This window comes from Tinamus guttatus, unplaced genomic scaffold (assembly GCF_059628265.1).
Source record: "Tinamus guttatus ecotype Peru unplaced genomic scaffold, ASM5962826v1 Tinamus_guttatus_pri_ptg000742l, whole genome shotgun sequence".
NCBI lineage: Eukaryota > Metazoa > Chordata > Aves > Tinamiformes > Tinamidae > Tinamus > Tinamus guttatus.
The window spans coordinates 24714-45177 of record NW_028289276.1 but is presented as its reverse complement, the minus strand read 5'-3'; positions in this window follow the sequence as shown (position 1 = coordinate 45177).

The following is a 20464-nucleotide window of genomic DNA, read 5'->3' as shown; positions in this document are numbered from 1 at the left end:
GATCTCTTCCTTCCTTGTTTCCCCATTGATGTCTAACCTACTTTATCCCACTTTAATGGGTATAGTAAATACAGGTAATATTCTTTCAGAATTTATACTATATTTAGTGGTGGCTTCTGTCTCACCATTAAGTTCCAAGACTACAAAGATACGAATATGTGTGCTTTAATCAACTGGAAAAGTGACTAGGTAATAAGGATTGCAAACATCTTTTTCCTTGCATCATTTTCACTCTCTTACAAGTAGATCTGTTTCCCACTGAATGCACAGGAGCAAGTCTGAATCCCTGCACACATCCAGTGGGAAACAGGAAGATTTCACATGAACAGTCCTTCACATGAAGACTGAGACAAATGTTTGTAGATGGTAACAATTATTGTAGATCTTTTTCTACCATTCCTGCAGGAGTATTTTTGTATATATTAAGCCATAAGTAATGAACTAGCCAAAGGTTCCTCTTGTCCAAGCGTTGGATTGGGAGCCTCTCACCTGGTGTCTGGTCCAGGCCACCATAAGCTCCCAAAGCACCAAAAGAGATGGTCATGGGAAACCTTGAGGACCTTCTTACTGCTCTGTTCCCAATGGGTGGCAGTTTATAACAGGCCCAGGATGGGAGGAGAATGCTGCCACTTTATGTTTCCTTCGAATCCTTACAATGGGGAAAGGCCAATGGCCTTAACAGGGACTTTTCTTGAAGACCCTTATTAAAACCACCATGAAACAAGCCTAGTAGAAAGACTTCCTAGTTCTGAAGTCTCTTAATTAGGATGCCTGGTTTCCTTCAACAGCAAAGAGCCAAACTTTGCTGGACTCCAATGGGCCCTTTTGCCAAAGGTGACTGGTGGAAAAGGGCTTTCCCTGCCAAGCAAACACGGACCCAAAGGACTTGAAGATTTAAGGTAAAAATCCAAAGAGACTATGCAATCACACAATGCTCAGACTAGATACCATCCTTTCCCTCCTCTTGATGTGATTAAAAACAACCACATGAGGAAGCTTGCTCCCCCGGGCAGCTCAGTCCCACCTCTTCAGGTTCCTCACTGGGCCACACAGCAAGGCAGGAGTTTGCAAGCCCCTGTCTGAACCTGGAGAGAGGACTCCCAGGAGCACCTTATCCAGGCATCAGTGCTGTACCCCACAGCAAAAACTGCCTGCAAAGACCCCCATGCAAATCCCAGCAACCTCCTGGAGACATTGAGCTCTGATGAGTGGTAGGAGGCTGAAGGCAGAGATGCACTTCTTTAAAACAGGAGCAACTGCTATTTAGGCAAACCAGATTCTTTGCAAAAAGAATCTATTATCAAGGCATTGGACAAAGGTGATTGAGCCCTTAAGCTATCACAGAGGGCAGCTGGAAATGGAGCGAGAGTCTTGGCTGGTGTTAAAGAGCATCTGTAGGCTGCATATGCAGCTGCAAGGTGATTCCAGAATAAAAGCAACCGAGGTCAAAGACAACATCAGAAAACATGGTAGCAGGCGGGCAAGAAAGCACAGGGCCATAGGAAAACAGTGAGGAACTCAACACTGGTTACAAAGCAGTCTCCTAGGGTCACTGCAGACTGCAAGAGCAGGGATAAAGACACCCTAGTGTGACTGTTTTTCAGAGAAAAAAGAAAACTGGAAGAACACATGAGGTTACACACAGCTGTCTGGACACCTTCCCTCTATACATGCCAGTGAGATACTGGGCTCACCCAAGACAACCAGACCTGTTCATCTGCCCTGCACAGTTTAGTTTAGCTCCTATATGCATCCAGGATCAGAGAAACATTTGATTAGCAACAATGTAAAACTAAAATACACTAATAAAATCAGCTAAAATATTAGAATGAATATTATTGAAGAAAAAATCAACTGGAATTAATTACAACATGCAGTATTATTTTACTTTAAAGAAAAAGTCCAAGCACAATTCAGCTATTAGAAATAATGCCATGTAAAAGACACTACAAAAATAATTTCTCGGTCACAAACAAATCCATCCTGAAATCAATTAGCAAAGCAATTGCTAGAGTTGCAGCCATCCATAAACAGCAGAGTATAAACAGAGCTGTTAAGTCTCTAGCTAATCAAAAGTTTTGCATAACTGTAGTCAGCACTTCTAATTCTTGTAAACAGAGCAAATATGAAGGATCTCCTAAAAGTGAGCAGTAGATTAGAGAAGCACTATCACAGGTCAAGTGCTCAAGCCCCAGCACTCCAGCCCCTCCTCAACATCCTGCAAGGCCCATATTCCATTAAAGAGCTACCTTTTGCTTTCTACTCATTTTCCTTTCTTTTAGCAAGATCTAAGTTAAAGGTGAGCTCTTAAAATAGGGTGGCACTCTGTGAAGCAGTTTATAGCTTGCAAGGGCTCACGTTGGAAATGTTTGCTTCCTTTTGCTTTCATCGGGAAGCTCAGCTGAAGCCAGGTCTCAGAGGTAACATTAAGACTGAAATTGTTAACTAGCCTTAGGAAGAGTTTGACAAGTTAGAGGTGCCAGAGGTTTGCCAAGAGCTGTTAGGGGAAAAAATAGCCCAAGGCTATTAGAGAATGTATGTTTAAAGATACATTTGCATCCTTCTGGATGTAGGAAGCGCCTCTGAAGTTTGGGCAGCATCTTCCCCCAGCTCAGCTGCAGCCCATGCTCAGCACCATCTCAGGTCCCTGCAGGGAAGGAAAGTACCAACCAGCAGGGATTTTGACAGAAATAAACAGCAGAAAGAGTAAAACAAATCACCCAAAATCTGCCAAAGGCCCAGGGTGTTTTTCAGCTGTCTAGCCCGCAGAAAGAAACTCTAGTAATAGAAGCTGTAACCCTTGGACAGGCCTAAAACTCACTCAGAGTTTGATCTGGAACCACAGTGTCATTTAGACACCCAAGTATAGGAACCTGGGAATGCTCAAATCCACCCTGCCAATGTATATAAAAAAAGGCATTTTATAAATCACTTCTTTGTGAATCTTGACACCAATAACATGGATATGGCTGAACCTCAGTTCAAGGCCAGAATTATTTTGGTCCAAGCCTAGTCTACCTGGCAGTGTTCAAGAAACATGCAGATGGGACACTTAGGGACGTGGTTTAGCAGGCATGGTGGTGATGGGCTTACGGTAGGACTTGATGATCTTGAAGGTCTTTTCCAACCATAACGATCCCATGATTCTGTGATTCTACCATGAAGACCTATCTACTCAGCACAGAGCAGCAGGACCTCAGCATGAGCTGAGGAGAAATGGAGTCCTCGCTGCTGGGCTGCAAGGACTTTAAAGGTCCAAAACAGCATGTCGAAACTCAAAACATGCTCAGTGGGTGCTGGCCTGAGTAACTGAGGTTTGATTCTAGACCCACACTGGAGCTATGTTTTTGCACCCAGGCAGAGAAGTCTTGAGTTCTACACAGCTCCTCTCATAGCTGAGGGAAATAAGTACTTTTAAGGCAGTTTCCTAGACTTGCTTTAGGGTGCTACAAATCAAGGGAGCCAAATGTAGATACCTGCATTTAGTCAGCCAAATGCCACCCAAGCACCCAGCCAACTGCATTCAGAAGTGACAGAGGGGCACTAAGGAAAGAACGTCAGCACATAAACGTGGTTTCTATCTCAGGCTGCTCAAAAAAAAAAAAAATCCATTACAAGCTGGCAAGAACAGAGAATAATACAGCAACTTGCTGTGAACAGGCGTGCAGAGACAGTAAATTAGTTTTCCGAGAGGAGAATCCCAGATAATTGCTTAACAGTGAAAGGTAACAGCAGATGCACTCAGAGGAATTATCTGAAGAGAAGCAGAAAGATTTAATCGACTCTTGTTCAGCTAGGAAAATACAGAGGCTACAAAGGTAGGACTTAGGAGCTTCCATCTATCGCTGTAGCAGGTTAAACCTGGCACCCAGCCATCCTCTCCTCTGCTAGCAGGTTCAAGGCTGCCAGAAACAGCAGCATGTTTGGAGGCCACGATAGGAGATGGTGACACGTCTCAGCTCAGGAAGGTCACCCAGTGTTGCTTTTACACAGTGACGGTAAGGAGCTCCTAAAATTTCCACTTGCTGGAAAGATGCTCTGTGCTTTCTCAAGGCCAGCTATCTCCATCGTGCTATGATATTCCCTAACACCTGAGGGCTTGCTCAGCCTTTTAGAGATTACATTTGCCTGAGTAAAAGAAATATCATCATTTTAAGGGTGAGATCTGTGTGCTAAACACTGTCCTCTCCTCCCCTAAAATACAGGAGGCTGTATTTTTATTTGGAAGATGGAAAAAAGAGCCCAAACAGAAAACAAACACTTAGTTGCCTTTGACTTTGCAGTTCTTGGGGTCTTCTGCAAACTCCTGCAGCTGTTGCCACAGCTGGATTTCACACATCCCAGAGGCCGGCTGAGAAAAGCAAAGGCTTCTTCTACCACAATATCCCCTGGGAGTGAGCAGCGAGTTGGCATCTGGGCACCTCTGACTGCAGCTCTGCAGCGCCAGAGGCGCCTGAGCCCATCACTACCAGTGCATGGGTACGTTTAGCCACTTGTCCTCACATCCTTCTCCAGGGCAGCCCTCGGCCTAAAAAGCTGAAGCAGGTTAAAATCTGTGCTGCTGAAAGCACAGCAGAGCTGGGCCTGGTGCAGCTTCACCGAGTGAAGCACCAAATGCAAATGGGAGCCCTTATGGATACAACTATCTCAACTGCCCAAAACACAGAGGCCAAGGTGTGTGGGCTGCTCTGCACATCATAGCAGCTGCACATCAAATAGGCAGGGAGAGAGACATAGGGACGCACTTGGCCTGTGCAACTAGAATAATCTGGAGTCTTTTTTTTCCTCAGTTCCGGGCTCCCTACTCCGCACCTGACGTGCTTCTCTGAACTTCCCTCCTTCCTGCTGAATGCAGCTTAGAGCTGTAACCCATGCCACATGCATCACTTCATGCTTCCAATAAGACCTACTTGGGAAGACAATAGTAACCACTGGGATTTATATGCTGAAACAGTTTATTTGGGGGATGATTGCAGTGTTCTGTTTGCTTAAGCCTAACACATTTGTTTCCTACAATATAAAGGTTTGTAAGAACAAGCTAGGGTTTCCTTCCTTGGAAGTTGTCACATTCTGGGCAAGACTCTAGGGCCAACCATCAGAGCAGAGGAAGGGGGTAGAAAATAAAATTCCACTAAACTGAAATCAGATGGGGAGAAGGGATAGTGCTGGCTGGAAAGAGGGAAAACAAATCCAGACAAGGAGACCCAGCCAGATGACTGCACTCTGCTTTTCTTTGACTTGTATTTTGTGACTGCCTGTTTTTTCTCAGGCCTCTGGTGCTGGACACCACAGCTAAACCTGTACCAGTAAATGGGGCAGCGCACAACATCTCTGAGGCTTGTACATCTCAAGCACAGTCCTTGGAATGTGTTGGCCTGGGCCAAGCCACATTGAGCAGTCTGGAGGTGACTGCCCCGGCTTCGAGGGGATGAGAGCGTAAAGCTAAACCTGGACACAGGCTCTTCCACTTGGCCTCATGGCTAGAGCCTGGTCCTGATGACAAAGTAACCCCGAGATGGCTGTTGCCCAGACGCACTGAGGCGCAGGGCCCTGGAGAGCTGCCACCCACACGTCCTGCCGGGACAGGGAGCAGGTCCAGGCCCTGGGTGCTGCCTCTGATGCTCTTTGAGGACACATCCCATCTGTCACGTTGACTTCGGCAGGCATCCAGCTGGTAGCCCTTGGGAGATCCAGTCTGTCCAAAGGCATATTACTCTTAAGAAGGTAACATATTCACGTGCTTCACTTTTGCTAGCAGCAATTTTAAATAAAAACCTTGGAAAATCTGCAACAGAGAGATGAGCTCTTTGCTAACCTGGTGCTCTAGCATTCAGAGCATCAATCTGCAGGGAAAGTGTTTGAATCCTTGCGTAATGCTGACACCTAATTCCCGTGATGGCTTGAAGTTATCCACACCCAGCTTGGTGCCATAAAACAGGTACACCTCTGCCTTCTCACATGCCTGCCCCAGTCCCACTGCAAGAGACAGAGACTATGGTTCTTACCCCAAAACTGGATTCCCCCATGTAGCTACAAGCTTTTGCAGTTACCCAGACTGAGAAGGTGCAGCCTGGAGCCCTCGGGCTGGAGCGAGGGAACCTTGGGTCTCCAGAGCCGGTGGCAGAGACGAGATACGAGAATTATCTATTGGGGGAGTTTGGGGAGTCAGCAGCTGTATCCAGAGCCTTACAAGGAGACCTGACCAAGCCAGAACTGGTGTTTATGACCTCTCTAAAATTGCAAGCTGAATATTTGCTCCAATTTTTTTCTGCGTTGCTGTGCTGGAGATACCCCACGAGAGGGAGACGGACACCGGAGATGGCTGTCCAGCTCTCTGCAGCCTTCCCAAAAGCTGCACCACAGAGCAAACATAGTCACTGCGCAGAGGAATGTCAAACAGCAGCTTTCTCTAGAGAATTTTTACAGGCCTAAACAAAGGCAGAGAAGCACCCACTGCCTTCAGTTTGGCTTTTGTTCCACTCTATATAAACCCAAAACTATCTCAACAAACAAGTGGGTGGTTGTGACAGATCCCTCTGTGCTGAAACAGATTTTTCCATTCTGCTTTTGCTCATAAAAATGAGATGATGAAAAGCAACATGATGCTGACAGATGCAGCCATGCTGATGTTGCTCATCTAGGCACCCTGTACTCAGGGCTGTGGGTCTCTCCCTGTTGTGAGGTCTCTGAGCCCATTTGGACTCGAGGCATTTGGTCAAAAGGTGGTGAAACTCTCTTGTTTGCTCCAGAGGAAGCCTTCCAAGAGACCGAACCCTGATGGCTTGCCAGAAGGTCCCTGACTTGCTTCCAAGCCCACATCTTCCCATGCACAAGATCTGCTTGAGAGCAAGAATGCCCCAGTGCTAAACAACACCCACTGCTGTCTCCACCATGAGCTACAGACAAACCTTCCTGGTATCAAGGCATGATGAGGAACCCATAAACACTGGCTACATTTCACACATCCATGGCCCAGTCCAGCACAGGCAGGCCAGGACCTGAGTTTTAGCAAGCTGCAGAGCTCTGTACATGGATTTATGCCACCTTAAAGCACCTGCTGGGGTCCACGAGCTGGTGCAGCTCCCTGTGCAGACCTGAACCCTGCAGCATAACCTGAGACGAAGAACACAGCCAAATCCAGCAGTGAAATGGCAATCTGCTGCTGAGTGGTTTCCAAAGCACCTTTTGAAGGCAACCAAGCCTGGAGAGAAGTGTGGAGAAAGAGCATGTGAGACCAGATTAGGGCTACAGGTCCTTCCTGGAAGAGCTGATGAGTTCAAGTGCTCTACCCAACTAATGCAGCCAGACATCCTCTGCCTGGTGGACAGTCCCACATATCCCAGGCATTTCTCTAGGATAGTCCAGATGCTATGTTGTGTAGCTCAACAGTCCCTAACTATCTGCTATTCAGGCTGCTTGGACACTTGTACGTTACCCTCTGCATGCCCAGAGCTGCTAAAATATTGTCCAATCTGAGCCTCTCCAGGTCTTCCTTGAGTCCGGCTGGAACCCACCCATGAAACTCTCTTGTGAACCCATCAACCACTGAGCTCAATTCTCAGAGGCACCTTCCCATCGAGCATAGGAAGAGAGAGAAATGCATCAACCAGCTTCATTGGCTGAGAGGTGGATTTAAGGCACAGATTCAGCCCTCTTAAATCACACAAGACTTGCAGACACCATCCCCAGCTGCCTTCTCCTCAGCAACAGATGTTCTTCATGGGTACCTAAAATCAATAGAGAAGTCACTGGTCACTCATACTTGTTATCTGTAGGCTCAAATCTCATCACACGATTTCTGGGACTGGGAGCCCAAACTAGTGGTACTCCAGGTATCAGGTTATCAGGTAGTCAGAACATGACTATGGGGCAGGTCACTGCTAAAATAGGAGCAAAACTGCAGGCAGAAATGCAATACTTGGGCTGAAAAGGAAGACATGATAGAAAGCCTGCCTTTGGCCAGGGATGAGCCTTGGAGTGATGGAGCACCTCACTTCAGCACACAACCTGGGATGTGGCCCAGACTTTTTGGGAGGATAATAATCTTTTTTGAACCTCAGGGAACCCCTAAGGCAGTCGCTGCAGTAGTTAACTGTGCCAGGATTTGGCTGCATCCACGATCAAGTGAATCCATCTTGTGGCAATGGATCTCATCACTCCTCTGCCTCTAGCTCACAGACCTCATCATCAGCAACCTCATTCCCACACTGGTATCAGCAGACTGTGATCCCGTTACTTATTAACGAGCTCTTTGATAAGCTAAACAAATAGTCATTACAAGACGCCTGACTCAGATGTCAAATCCTGTGGCTTTTTTTTGTGAATTCCCTCCAATGTGTCAACAACCTCCCTAAGGTGCCAGGATTGAACAGGGCAGTGCTCAACCCGGTTTCCTGAGAACAACCTTGGCTGCTGGGCACTTGGAGCCACCACAGGCACAGCGGGAAGTAGCACGGTCTAACAGCCGTCCCTGCCTGCCTGATGCTCCCTGAGCACCAGCCCTTTCTCAAACTGCAGAAAAAGACCCTGTTTTAATGATACTGAGGCTGGGAAGCCCCCTGAATTTCTACAAAAATGTGGGAGACATGAAGTCTAAACCTTGTCCAAGGAACTTCCCAGAGGTCCAAATTCTCCGTGAGCATCTCCCATCTAAACGGCCTGCTGCATTTGCCTTCTTTTGAGATGCAAGGATTCATTTTGCCAGGAGGAAAGCAAAGGCAATACGAGGAGAAACGAACTGTAAAAAAGAATTGCGCTGAATAGCCACTTCCCCTGCAACGTCTCCTTATCTCATGCAACACGTACTACCGGGCGCAGAGACGGTGGATGGTAGCATCTGGCTCACTTGCAGAGACAAGCGCTGAGCAGATTAGAGAGGGACTTGCTCACGCAGCCATACTAAGCTGACAACCCTGTGCTGAGAAGAAAAAGAATAAAAAATGAATGCACTTGCGGGAGGCCAGACACAACTCCTGAAGGCTTCAATATGAGTCTAACAGAAATCGCTTTATTCGCGTTACAGCACTCTATTTATCTACTACATTTCTGTTAAGTCATCTAGCCACGCGTACGCTTACATTGTGATTGGTTGCATACTACTGTCCACACGTCTTCTACCGTACTAGGTTGGCTGTAGATATCGGGGCACACGTTTACATGATTGGCCCGCACACAGTCCTCTATCCTGCACTGATAAGCTTGTTTACAGGTTCTCCCTCTCCTACTTCTGTGTTCTTCCAGCTGGTGACTTTCCCATGATCTTTTCGCCTTGGTCTTAGTCCAGCTCATCGTATCCGTCTTCTATCAGGAAGCCTCCGTTACTTAGATATGCTCCCACAATTCCCCCTTGTTCTTGAACCAGCCAAACCTTCTTTACAGCATTCTCAATCATATTGGATACACATTTCAATAAACAAGGCACAACAAGCAGAATGCAACAGAGAATCAACAACACCATCCCAACACTTCTAAATGATGAGTGAAACCATCCCGAAATTCCCCATCCACTTAATGAATTGTCCAACCATGACAGACCCTCATCCTCTGTGACTTTATGCAAAACCTTTGCGTGATCCCAAATGTCTTGGACATCCGTGAGTATTTTTCCAGGCTGATAAATATTAGATATGTATTCATGGTGGCTCTTCCTGTGTTGGTCTCCTACTCCCACAGGATAGCTACTTGCAGAATTTATATCCCCACTATGGGTCAATTTAAGCTTTATGGTCGTCCGATGGCCTGTTTTGTTTTGAAAGGTGCCTAGATTCGGGCCTGATAAGTTATAATATATATAAGGCACTGTGTTACTAACCAATTGAAGTATAAAGGACTTTCCTTTCATTGCGACATTCTCCTGTGTACACTCATATGACATATTGAGTAGGCTATACGGATTCAGGTCTGTCCAGTTGCTTAGAGGAATAGCTAACACCAGTGCATCAAATTGATCTGCTGTCCCACAAAGCCAACAACTCTTAATTTGGGTATAATTAACAATCTGCCTAAGAAGCATAACATATACATTAGCGTTAAAAGCAGCATCAGCTCCTATAATAGCATTAAAAGCAATATTACCTCCTAAAAGCCACAATATACAGCTAATAATAAGGGTAACGCTTCTTCCTCCCATGTTGTTCTTCTGCAGGCTCACACTTTCCACAGCTAGGGTACCGGCTGCTTGCCTGCTACGTCTGATGTATGCGAGTCTGCTTCCAGCCAAGGTCTCACCCATTTTGCTGGCACCCATCTGGTTCCAGTATCTGTAACGACACAAGCATACCCTTTTCCCCAGGTTATCAAGTCCAAAGGTCCCGTCCATTTTCCCGTGTTCCAGTCTCTCAGCATCATCTTACACGGGTCTGATTTTACTTCTGTCAGGGCTCCCTTTAGCCCAGCCCCGTGTTTGACCATCGGAGGGACTAGGCTGTCCTGGGGTAATCTCAAAAAATTTAAAACATATATTGCTTTTGCCAATCTCTCTGCAGGCATAATTCCCAATTCTCCCCCTTTTTGTTTTTGAAGCTGGCGTTTCAGCGTTTGGTTCATACGTTCCACTATGGCCTGCCCAGTAGGGGAGTGTGGAATGCCCGTAACATGCTCTATGCCCCAAAGATGGAAAAACTCTTGTGTCCCTCGTGCAACATAGCCAGACCCATTATCAGTTTTTACCCTTTGTGGGACTCCCAATGCTGCCATAGCCACCCGCATGTGGCGTTGAACATATTTGCTGGATTCACCCGTCTGTGCCGTGGCCCAGATGGCCATAGAAAAGCAGTCGACTGACACATGGACATATTTTAGTCTGCTGAACTCTGGTATATGGGTAACGTCCATTTGCCACAGTTCCAACGGACCGGTACCACTGGGATTCACCCCAGTCGGGCGGCCACTCGTGAATTGCTGACAATCAGGGCAAGTTTGTATAATCCCTTGTGCCACAGTGTCTGTCAGGTTAAACTGTCATCGTAGCGCCTTAGCAGACTGATGGAAAAATTGATGGGAACGCTGAGCCTGTTGAAACTTATCCGAAGTGGGGCCTATCCATGCTGGCGCTACCAGCCGATCTGCCCATTGGTTTCCCTTGGGCAGATCACCTGACAAATTTGTGTGACTCTGAATATGTGTAATAAAATATGACGCCTCTAGTATGTCGAGCGTGAGCCAGAGTGTTTTAAAGAGGGCAAACAGAGCTGCATCGCTAACTTATTTCAGAATTGCACGTTCCACGCGTTGAACAATACCTACTACATACAGGAAGTCACAGACCACATTCAGGGCCTGATCCGGCCAGCACTGAAAAGCCATGACGACAGCACGTAATTCTAGTTGTTGAGTGGAACCACTAAAGTCCGATAGCACCACCTCCTTCCAGATGTCTCCCACTTTCCAGGTTAATGCTGACTTCTGTGATCTCCCTCCGGCGTCTGTAAACACAGTCACTCCCTTAACCGGCATTGGGGATCGCCGAGGAGGGCGCTCTTCGAACTGTCCAAGTTTGACCGTGGCCATAAAACGATGGGGTGGCAGGTGGATTCTAACCTGCCCTGGATAGTCCAAGAGGGCAACTTGAAGTGGCACAGAGTTCTGTAAAGCCCACTGTAGGTATTCTGCAGCCAATGGCACAACGATAAAACTGGGTCCAAATCCTGCTATTTCCACTGCCCGAGATCGGCCTTTCATTATCAGCTGAGCAAAAGCTTCTAAACAAGTTGTCACCGTACGCTTGGGTTGAATAGGCAAAAATATCCACTCGAGTATATGAAGGGGATCTCTATCCTCAAACCATTGCATCAATAGCAGCAGCGAGTAGTGGTTGTGGTTTAGCAAGAGCAAACCCGCGGGTTCATCAGGGTCCCAGCAGCTGGCATATGCAGTTGATACCCTTTCGGATACCCTTTGTAGTGCTAGTTTTGCTTTGGGGGAAAGCTCTCGTGGGGCATCAACTCCGCCTCCCTCCCGAAGGAGTTGTATGAGGGGTTCTATATCCGCGTTGGAAATACCGCACACCGAGCGTACCCAATTAATATTGCCCAGGAGCTTCTGTAGATCGTTTAGGGTAGTGACTTCTGTTCACAGAAAGAGCTTTTGTGGCCTAACAACTGTTCTGGTAATCTCCCAGCCCAGGTACCACCAAGCTGGCTGCCGTTGTACTTTCTCTGGCGCTATCTGCAGACCTCCTGCTCCTAGGATCTTTTCCATCTCTGTCAGCAGACTTTCTGCCTCCAGATGCTTTCCGGCTACTAAGATATCATCCATATAATGGTAGATCAGCAGTTCAGGGTGTATCTGATGGATGGGAGTTAATGCCCACGAGACATAGAGTTGGCACAGGGTGGGCGAATTTTTCATACCCTGGGAAAGCACTACCCAATGATATCACTGCATAGGGGCTTGTTTGTTAACGGAGGGTACAGAGAACATGAATTTTTCATGATCCTCAGGATGCAATGGTATGGTAAAGAAACAATCTTTTAAATCAATTATTAAGATGTCCCAGTCTTTTGGGATCATCACAGGCAATGGTAAGCCTGGTTGCAATGCTCCCATATCTTTCATAGCTGCATTTACTTTCCGCAAATCATGCAGCAATCGCCACTTCCCAGATTTTTTCGGGATAGTAAAGACAGGCGTATTCCAGGGACTAGTTGAAGGCTGTATATGGCCCTTTTCTAATTGCTCTTGTACTAATGCTTGTAAGTGAGCGACCTTTTCTGTAGACAGCGGCCACTGGTCGACCCAGACAGGTGTACTAGCTGTCCAGGATAATTTTATCACGGGTCGCTCTCTCCCAGTGACCGCCGCTAGAAAACCTGTTGATCAGTAACCAATCGCGCACCTAGCTGGCTTAGCGCGTCTCGTCCTAGCAGTGATACTGGTGCATTGGTGACATATGGTTTAATACTGCAACATCTGCCATCTGCCATACAGCATTGAACTAGCTCCTTACTAACACGCATTGTTTGCACTCCACCTACCCCCATAACAGGAATCAATGGAGTTTCTAATGGCCAGGTGTGAGGCCAGGCAGCCACACTGACAATCGTTACATCCGCCCCAGTGTCCACTAACATTGCAATTGATGTCTGATGCCCACATGGGTGTTTTAATGTTACTCGTTCCATTGGTTGTCGTTTTGAGATGTCCATTGCCAGGTGTATTTCAGGGGTCCCGGTTGAGCCAAAACCCTGTTTCCCTCTGACTTTTGATGTAGATTTGGGAACGCATGCAAAAAACGGCACTAGCTGTGCGATCTTCTCCCCAGCCGGAACATGAATGGGCGGACTGGGGGTCCAGACCATCACATGAATGGTACCCATAATGTCCGCATCGATCACGCCAGGCAATACAAAAAGGCCTTTGCGCGTAACCGATGAGCGACCTAACAGTAGTGCACTTAATCCTTTTCCCAGCGGGCCGCAAGTAGTGGATGGGAGGCATTGTACACTGGAGTCGGTGAGCATTGCATCTACTGCGAGGGCAATGTCCACTCCGGCACTTCCTGTTGTGGCGGCGGTGATGCTATCCAAGCTCCACGGGATCTTACTTTCATCGACGCATAAGATCCCAGCATGCTCGCCTTCCCGTTTCCCAACCTGGTTCCGTTTGCGTGTGCCTGGGAGCGGCACTCCTTCTCCCGGTGACCAAACCTCCCACATCTATTGCAACCTCCATTAAACGCATATCCACCGCCCCTTTTATTGAACTGGCACTGGGCTTTGACATGACCGGGGCGCCCGCACTTAAAGCAGCACAGGTTGTTTTTGTTAACTAAAGGTCATATGGCTGCTGCAAATGCATGTGCCATGTAATCCGCCTTTTGCTCATCCGAGCCAATACGCTCACAAGCCTCCATCATTTGCGCGATCGAGGCATCCCGTGGTATTGCTCTAAGCGCTCGCTTGCACTCCACAGTAGTGTTCTCAACCGCTAAAGGCATCAGTATGGCTTCTCTCGCTTCTGGAGTCAGAGGCGCGTTCTAGGGCCTCTCGCAAGTGCTCTAAGAAAGACATATACGACTCCCTGCTTGCTTGTTTTACTTTTGTGTAAGGTGGGATCGGTTTCCTGTCCTCAGGTATAGATCACAAAGCTTCCCTGGTTAAGTCCACCGACATACGTAGCACCTCAGGCGGAAGTTGTGCTTGATCTGCAGGGTTAGCAAAATTTCCAGATCCCGTTAAGGCAGCAGGCCCTCCTAGGCGCAACGGATCCCTGTCATGCTGTTCCATGTTATTGAGGCCTGCAATGTCACAGTCCTCTGTCCAGCGGGAGCACCATAGGACTTCCTGCATAGGGGTCAAAATTACCTGCATGAGCTGGTGCAGGTCAAAAGGTGTCAGCAAGTGATTTGATAGAATTGAATTAACAATAGTCTGGGTGAAGGGACCATGTAAGCCGTATTGCTGCACCGATTTACATGTGGCTTTCACTAAATCAAATGATAAAGGTGTCCACTGATTTGGCTGACCCTGAGGACCCGCTATTACAGGAAATGCTGACAACGCTCCTTGCCTCACTAATGACAGTCTCATCTCCCTCCACTGACTTTGGGGATCACAATCCGCTTTTCCTTGCACCACCGTCTCCTTGGTCTCATTCGCTTTCCCTTCCCCGGCCCCCTTCTGTAAGTTTTCAAGGCCATCCAACAAGTCCTGGACCCAGCCGGGCCATTCTTCAGGCTCTCCAGGAGGGTCCGGAAGCGGGGGCGCAGACGGCGCAGGCGCAGGCACAGGCGCATACGCGGACGTGGGCGTGAGCGTGGGCGGGGATGCGGGCAGGTGGGGAAGACAAGGGCGAGGGGACGCGGGATGGGGGGTTGGCAGTGGATCTCCAAACATGAGCGGTTTTCGGTGGCGTGGCGGTCCCGTTCCTGAAGTGCTCGCAAAGGCTGCCGTGACTCCGGTGACCACTTTCTTCTCTGCTTTCATATCGGATAAGGTAGATAAGACAAGCTTCCATGTAGTAGCAAGGTCCCTGGCCTGCTTATCCCCATCAGCGATATGATCCCAGATCTACCGCCCTATGTTCTCCCACGTCTCCACATCGAATGCTAGGTGGGGCTCAGCTTTGAACCCATTCTCTCTGCACCAGATCAAAAGGTTGCAGAGGGTCTGTTCATCATACTTAATTCCTCTCTTAGAGAGAATATGCAGGAGGAGCTTAACAATTGCACTTTCTTCCTTAGTTACCGACTGCCCCATCTCCTGCCCCGGCTGCTCACCTCCACCAGGTGACCGTTGCAATGAATCTTCAAATCTTCACGGATTGCCACCCAATCCGTCCCGAACCTCGGTCCCGCCAAGCCGTTCCCCGGCCAGGTGCTCCCGTCGGGGTGTCCCACTTCAAATGCGCTGAAATCACATCACGTCGGGGTCACCATCTGCGGGAGGCCAGACACGAATCATGAAGGCTTCAATATGAGTCTAACAGATATCGCTTTATTCACGTTACAGCACTCTATTTATCTACTACATTTCTGTTAAGTCATCTAGCCACGCGTACGCTTACATTGCGATTGGTTGCATACTACTGTCCACGTGTCTTCTACCGTACTAGGTTGGCTGTAGATATCGGGGCACACGTTTACATGATTGGCCCGCACACAGTCCTCTATCCTGCACTGATAAGCTTGTTTACAGGTTCTTCCTCTCCTACTTCTGTGTTCTTCCAGCTGGTGACTTTCCCACGATCTTTTCGCCTTGGTCTTAGTCCGGCTCATCATATCCGTCTTCTATCAGGAAGCCTCTGTTACTTAGATATGCTCCCACATGCAGTCTCCTGCTAAAAACATCTCCATCAAAAACGAGGCACCCTAGGAACGAGCGCAACGAGAACAACATCATTTCAGTTAACACAGACGCTGAGCTTGTGTTTCCATGGAGCAGGAAGCAAAGCCATAACACTAGATGGGTTCTGGTTCAACAGCAAATTATTCACTTTTTCACTTTGGTGAAATTTCAGGGTTGCTTCTCTTAAGTGATCGCTCTTCTATAGTGGTTTAAATCAGCATAACAGATTCCTTAAATTCACGAGCCTTTTCTCTGCCCTTTCCCAAATAATTCGCTCTCTCACAGCTTCACTCTCCAGGCTCATCTCTGTCTTTCACAGCTATTTCACAGCCTTATAAACCTCTCAAATATGCCATAGCTCTAATATTCCAGATTCCTCCCACAAGCCAGGGAGGCTTTTTTTTTTTTTTTAATAAAGAACAAAAAAAGAAGTATTTCTCAAGTTACCGGTAAAAAAAACAATTATACAATGAAATGTCACCAGGTACTCTCTGGCAGGTCACTGCTCCAGTGTGTTAACACAATAGTACTTCCAAAAGCTACCCAGAAACAGAGCCAAGACAACATACTGCTATGTGCACTCCAAGATCAGGGGTGGGCTCAGGGAAAAATTTGGGCTCCAAATAATTCCCGTGGCTCTGAAGTCTCCACGGTGGGGACACCTCAGCCAATGTTTTTGCTGCTATAGAACCAACAGCAATGTCCATGCAGGGAGAGAAGGATGCTGAGTTGTCTTGGATAACTCTGTCTTGGAGATTAACACTGGCGAGGTCTCGCTCAGGTCCACTGCAAGTCTCTTTTGAAGTGTTAGAGACAGAGTCCTTTTAAGCGGAAGAAGATGGAGAAAAGTCTGGGTTAAAAGGGACTTAGTCAAAGAAAAAAAACCTAAAAACAACAACAACAAAAAAAAAACAGCAGGGAAGAAGATATTTGGAGAGGCTGTTGGCAAGAGTCCGAGGACAAAACAAGAGGAAAGGTGGAGAATTCAAGCTGTAACCTTCCTGACACATGTTTGGAGCTTGCAAAGTGGGAGGAGAAACAAACTAATTGGTAATATCAGGACAGGAGCCATGCTAGCCTATATAAGCTGGTGGGGCATTTTCTTTTACTATTGTAAAGCTCCTGCACTACCTGGTGAGCTCTCTCTCAAGCAGCTCTCCTCTCTAAGCAGGTAAGCATACTTTGTTCTCTTCCTTTAATGCACAGCAATAAACATGTACCACATTACTGACTGACTTATCTCTGAGTCTTTCTCCTCCACCAAAACACAAAACAAACAGTATTTAGACCATCCGCCTAAATGAAAGCAGCTAGGAAAGGCTCAGGAGTAACACTGAGGCTAGGGAGAGTCGCAGGAATCTTAGTTATCATGAATTTTCTAGCAGGGTGAGGACTTACTAGTGTTTCTTAGCTCAGTTGGCTGAAACTTTGAGAAAAAAAAAAAAAAAAGCACTGGAAATCACCATCTCCTTTCACTGCCTTCCTATTTTGCACAATGAAGAATGCCCAGAGAGTGCTAATGCAGTTGATGTGATCAAATTGCTGCATTTCCATCACAGAGACGAATCTCTGAAAATTGAAAAGGGAATGGATGTAATAAATGTCTGAATCTAAGATGAGCTGCCTTTCTGAACTAATGCTTTGAAATGCATCTTCAGTGGGAAACTCTGACCTTCTCTTTAGCAAGGGTCAAGTGCATGATAATCTCTCTGCTTTAGGGAGTATGCACACATTCCTACACTGGCCACAACATTTTATACCTATATCCAGCTTTCCTCAACCTCCAGCAATTGAATGGGCTGTGCTGAGCTGGAGAGAATCTGGCCCTTTCTTCCTATTGTACTTCAATGCAGGAATTCCTCTAAAAACACGCTGCTGCGCCCAGCGCGGGCTGGCTGCATGGGAACAATTCCGGGAATGCCAGGTACAGTGCCTGCAACTGCGTAGAAGCAGTCACTGGGGCAAGCAAAGACCACGTGTTAAATTAAATCCTCTCAACTGACCAAGAATTACTTGAATTTTGTCAGTGAGGGAGGAAAAATCCAGCCAAGGGCAGGGAGCACTAGATAACTTGGCTGGATTTTTGAGGACAAAAGATGGACACCTAGTTATGCAGGCACTGAGTTGGAAATAAGAATTAGCCATGAGATTTAAAATAATAAGCCAAATAAAAGCCTCTGTTCTGATACCAGCCACAAGCACACAGTGAATATCTCTGGGGCTTGTTTCAGATTCAACAAGCAGATAAAAGTCTATTTGCAGGTGATACAAGGCATCACTGGGGCGCTGCCAGCACAGCGTGACAGGGAAGAAATGTGCACTAGTGGAAGAGGGATTGATTTTGAGAGGTATGAAGTTGCATAACATCAGTGCTCTGCTAGGAGACACATTAACTCTGAAAAGAGGAGAGAAAAAAAAAAACAGTAGATTGGCTTCTTGGCCCTGTTATGACTTCTTATTCATAATGAGAAGCATTTATTTTTCCTGTTCTGTGTTCAGGGGGTCCATTTCGCAGACAATACAAAAGTATTTAGATACTCTTAGCTGAAAAACTCTCCTTCTTGCTTATGTGAGCATCCTTACTGAGGAAGGCAGTGAGATACTTACCCCAAAACATAAAATTTTCTAGGTAAGAGGGGCTGCAAGCTTCTGGCATCAGTGGGGAACAGCAAGAGTACCCCAAAAAGCAGCATATATGAGCACAGACCTTACAGTTTTTAGTTAAGAAACTTGAGATCAAAAAACACATTCACAGACTGATGGAAATAAGGAACAGATAAAAATATATATCTGCTTTCCCAAAATCAAACACTTTGTTGCAGCAGAATAGTCCTTTCATGATTATTTCCATTTTCCTCTTCCTTGCACCAAGAAGAAAAGCCTACTTTTGGACATTGCAATCCAATGTTAACTTAGTTTTAATGACAGGTCTTTACAAGATCTGTTGTAGACTGCCTTCATGCATTATCCACCAAAATACACACTTTCAGCTTTACTTTAAATTCAGTCACCACTATCTTAAGCTTCTCTGAACATCTCCATTGTTCTGGAGTCAACAGCTGGGATGAGCCACTGGCCATTCCATGAAACAAGATAATGTGTTAATGGACCTTTGGTCTGAGCATCTGAGCCAGTTACTGTTTCTTATAATGTAGGAACTCATTAAAAATGCTGCAAAAAATCCTTTTTCACCTCTCCTAATATTGGTTTCCAAATGATTCGCTGCTCCTTTCTTCTTTCTCTTGGCCATTAAATAGAGCTAGCTTAGTCTTCCATGGTCTGGGTTTCTAGACAAATAAAAGTTTTTGGGGAAAAGGTAGATACGCATTTTAATGCTTTGCAATGCAAGTGCTTGCAATCATCTTGGGCATCAATCCCATGAAGGGAAAACACAAATCATTCATAAATCTTGGGCAAAATGAGCTGCTCCTGCTCCCCCCAGCCGCGGCTGCTGTGATGACAGCCGAACCATCACGTGCAGGAGTTGTCACTCAGAGCCTGGGGTGCGATTCAGGGCAACAGTGAAGCCAACATGCTAGATTAGGCTCTTTACAAGGCCATGAAGACCCTCCCTGAAACCAAGCACACTCTTAGCCTGTTACATACCAGGCTGCTCTGCAGATGATGTGTTCACACCCATTTCCTTCCCCTTTAGCACATATAAACTAATAGGAATGGCAACCCAAAGCTCTCTGAGAAATATATGCGATCCCTCCAACAGCCCACTCTTGAAAGACACATCACTTGATGGACGGAGACAAAAATGCATGTGAGTTTAAGCTGCACTGCTGGCCCAAACGTGGCCATGGTCTCCCACCACGCACTCCACTCTTGAGCACTCTGGAAGAACAGGTGCGCAGAGCTCTGACACAGCCATCATGGGGAGTGAAGTTCAGGCTGAGACCGTAGCAGTGAGTCACTTGGTCACCTGGTCTTCCTGCTGTGCCAAGTGTGTTGAGTTGATGCCCATGTAAATCCAGAGCAAAGGAGTTCTCCAGGCCCAGACTGGCACTGTGTGGTACTGATCCCGGCCCTGCGCAGCTTCATCTCAGCAGCACAGCCCCAGACACTGCCAAAGAGCATTTCAGTAGCAGACGAAAGGCTTCACATCTCAGAAGGGTTTATGTGCAATGACTATTATCTCAGGGGGAAAAAAAATGCATGAACAAGAAATAAAAGAATTTCCACTCAGATGTTCACCACAAGAGAAGTCCTTTCCAGTTCATTCTGGCTCTGATTTAGTAAAGTCATGAACTTGCATTGCTTTACTGGGAATTTAAGCATGCACCTAAGTGCTTCCCGTGGCAAAGCAACAAGTATGTGTTTTGATGAATTAGATGGTCTAACGTGACCCATTCTCTTCTCCGCTGTGCAAACTGACCAGACAACAGCTCTGACATCTCTTTGTGAACACACTATGTTCCAAGCTGCAGAGCATCTCCCAATTCCTGCAGTGCAAACAGCTCCCACCCAGCATGCAGTGAAGCACGGAGGGATGCTAGCACTGGACACACAACATTTCCTTGCAATTGCAAATGTAAAAGCAGCATCCCTTGAGTTTATGAATTAGCAACACAGAAGGCATAAGTTAGGTAAAGAGAGAGATTCTTTAAATTGAAAATGTAAATGAATTTTCACCAATGAACAGCATTTATCTTGGCTGAAAATTTTTGCTACTT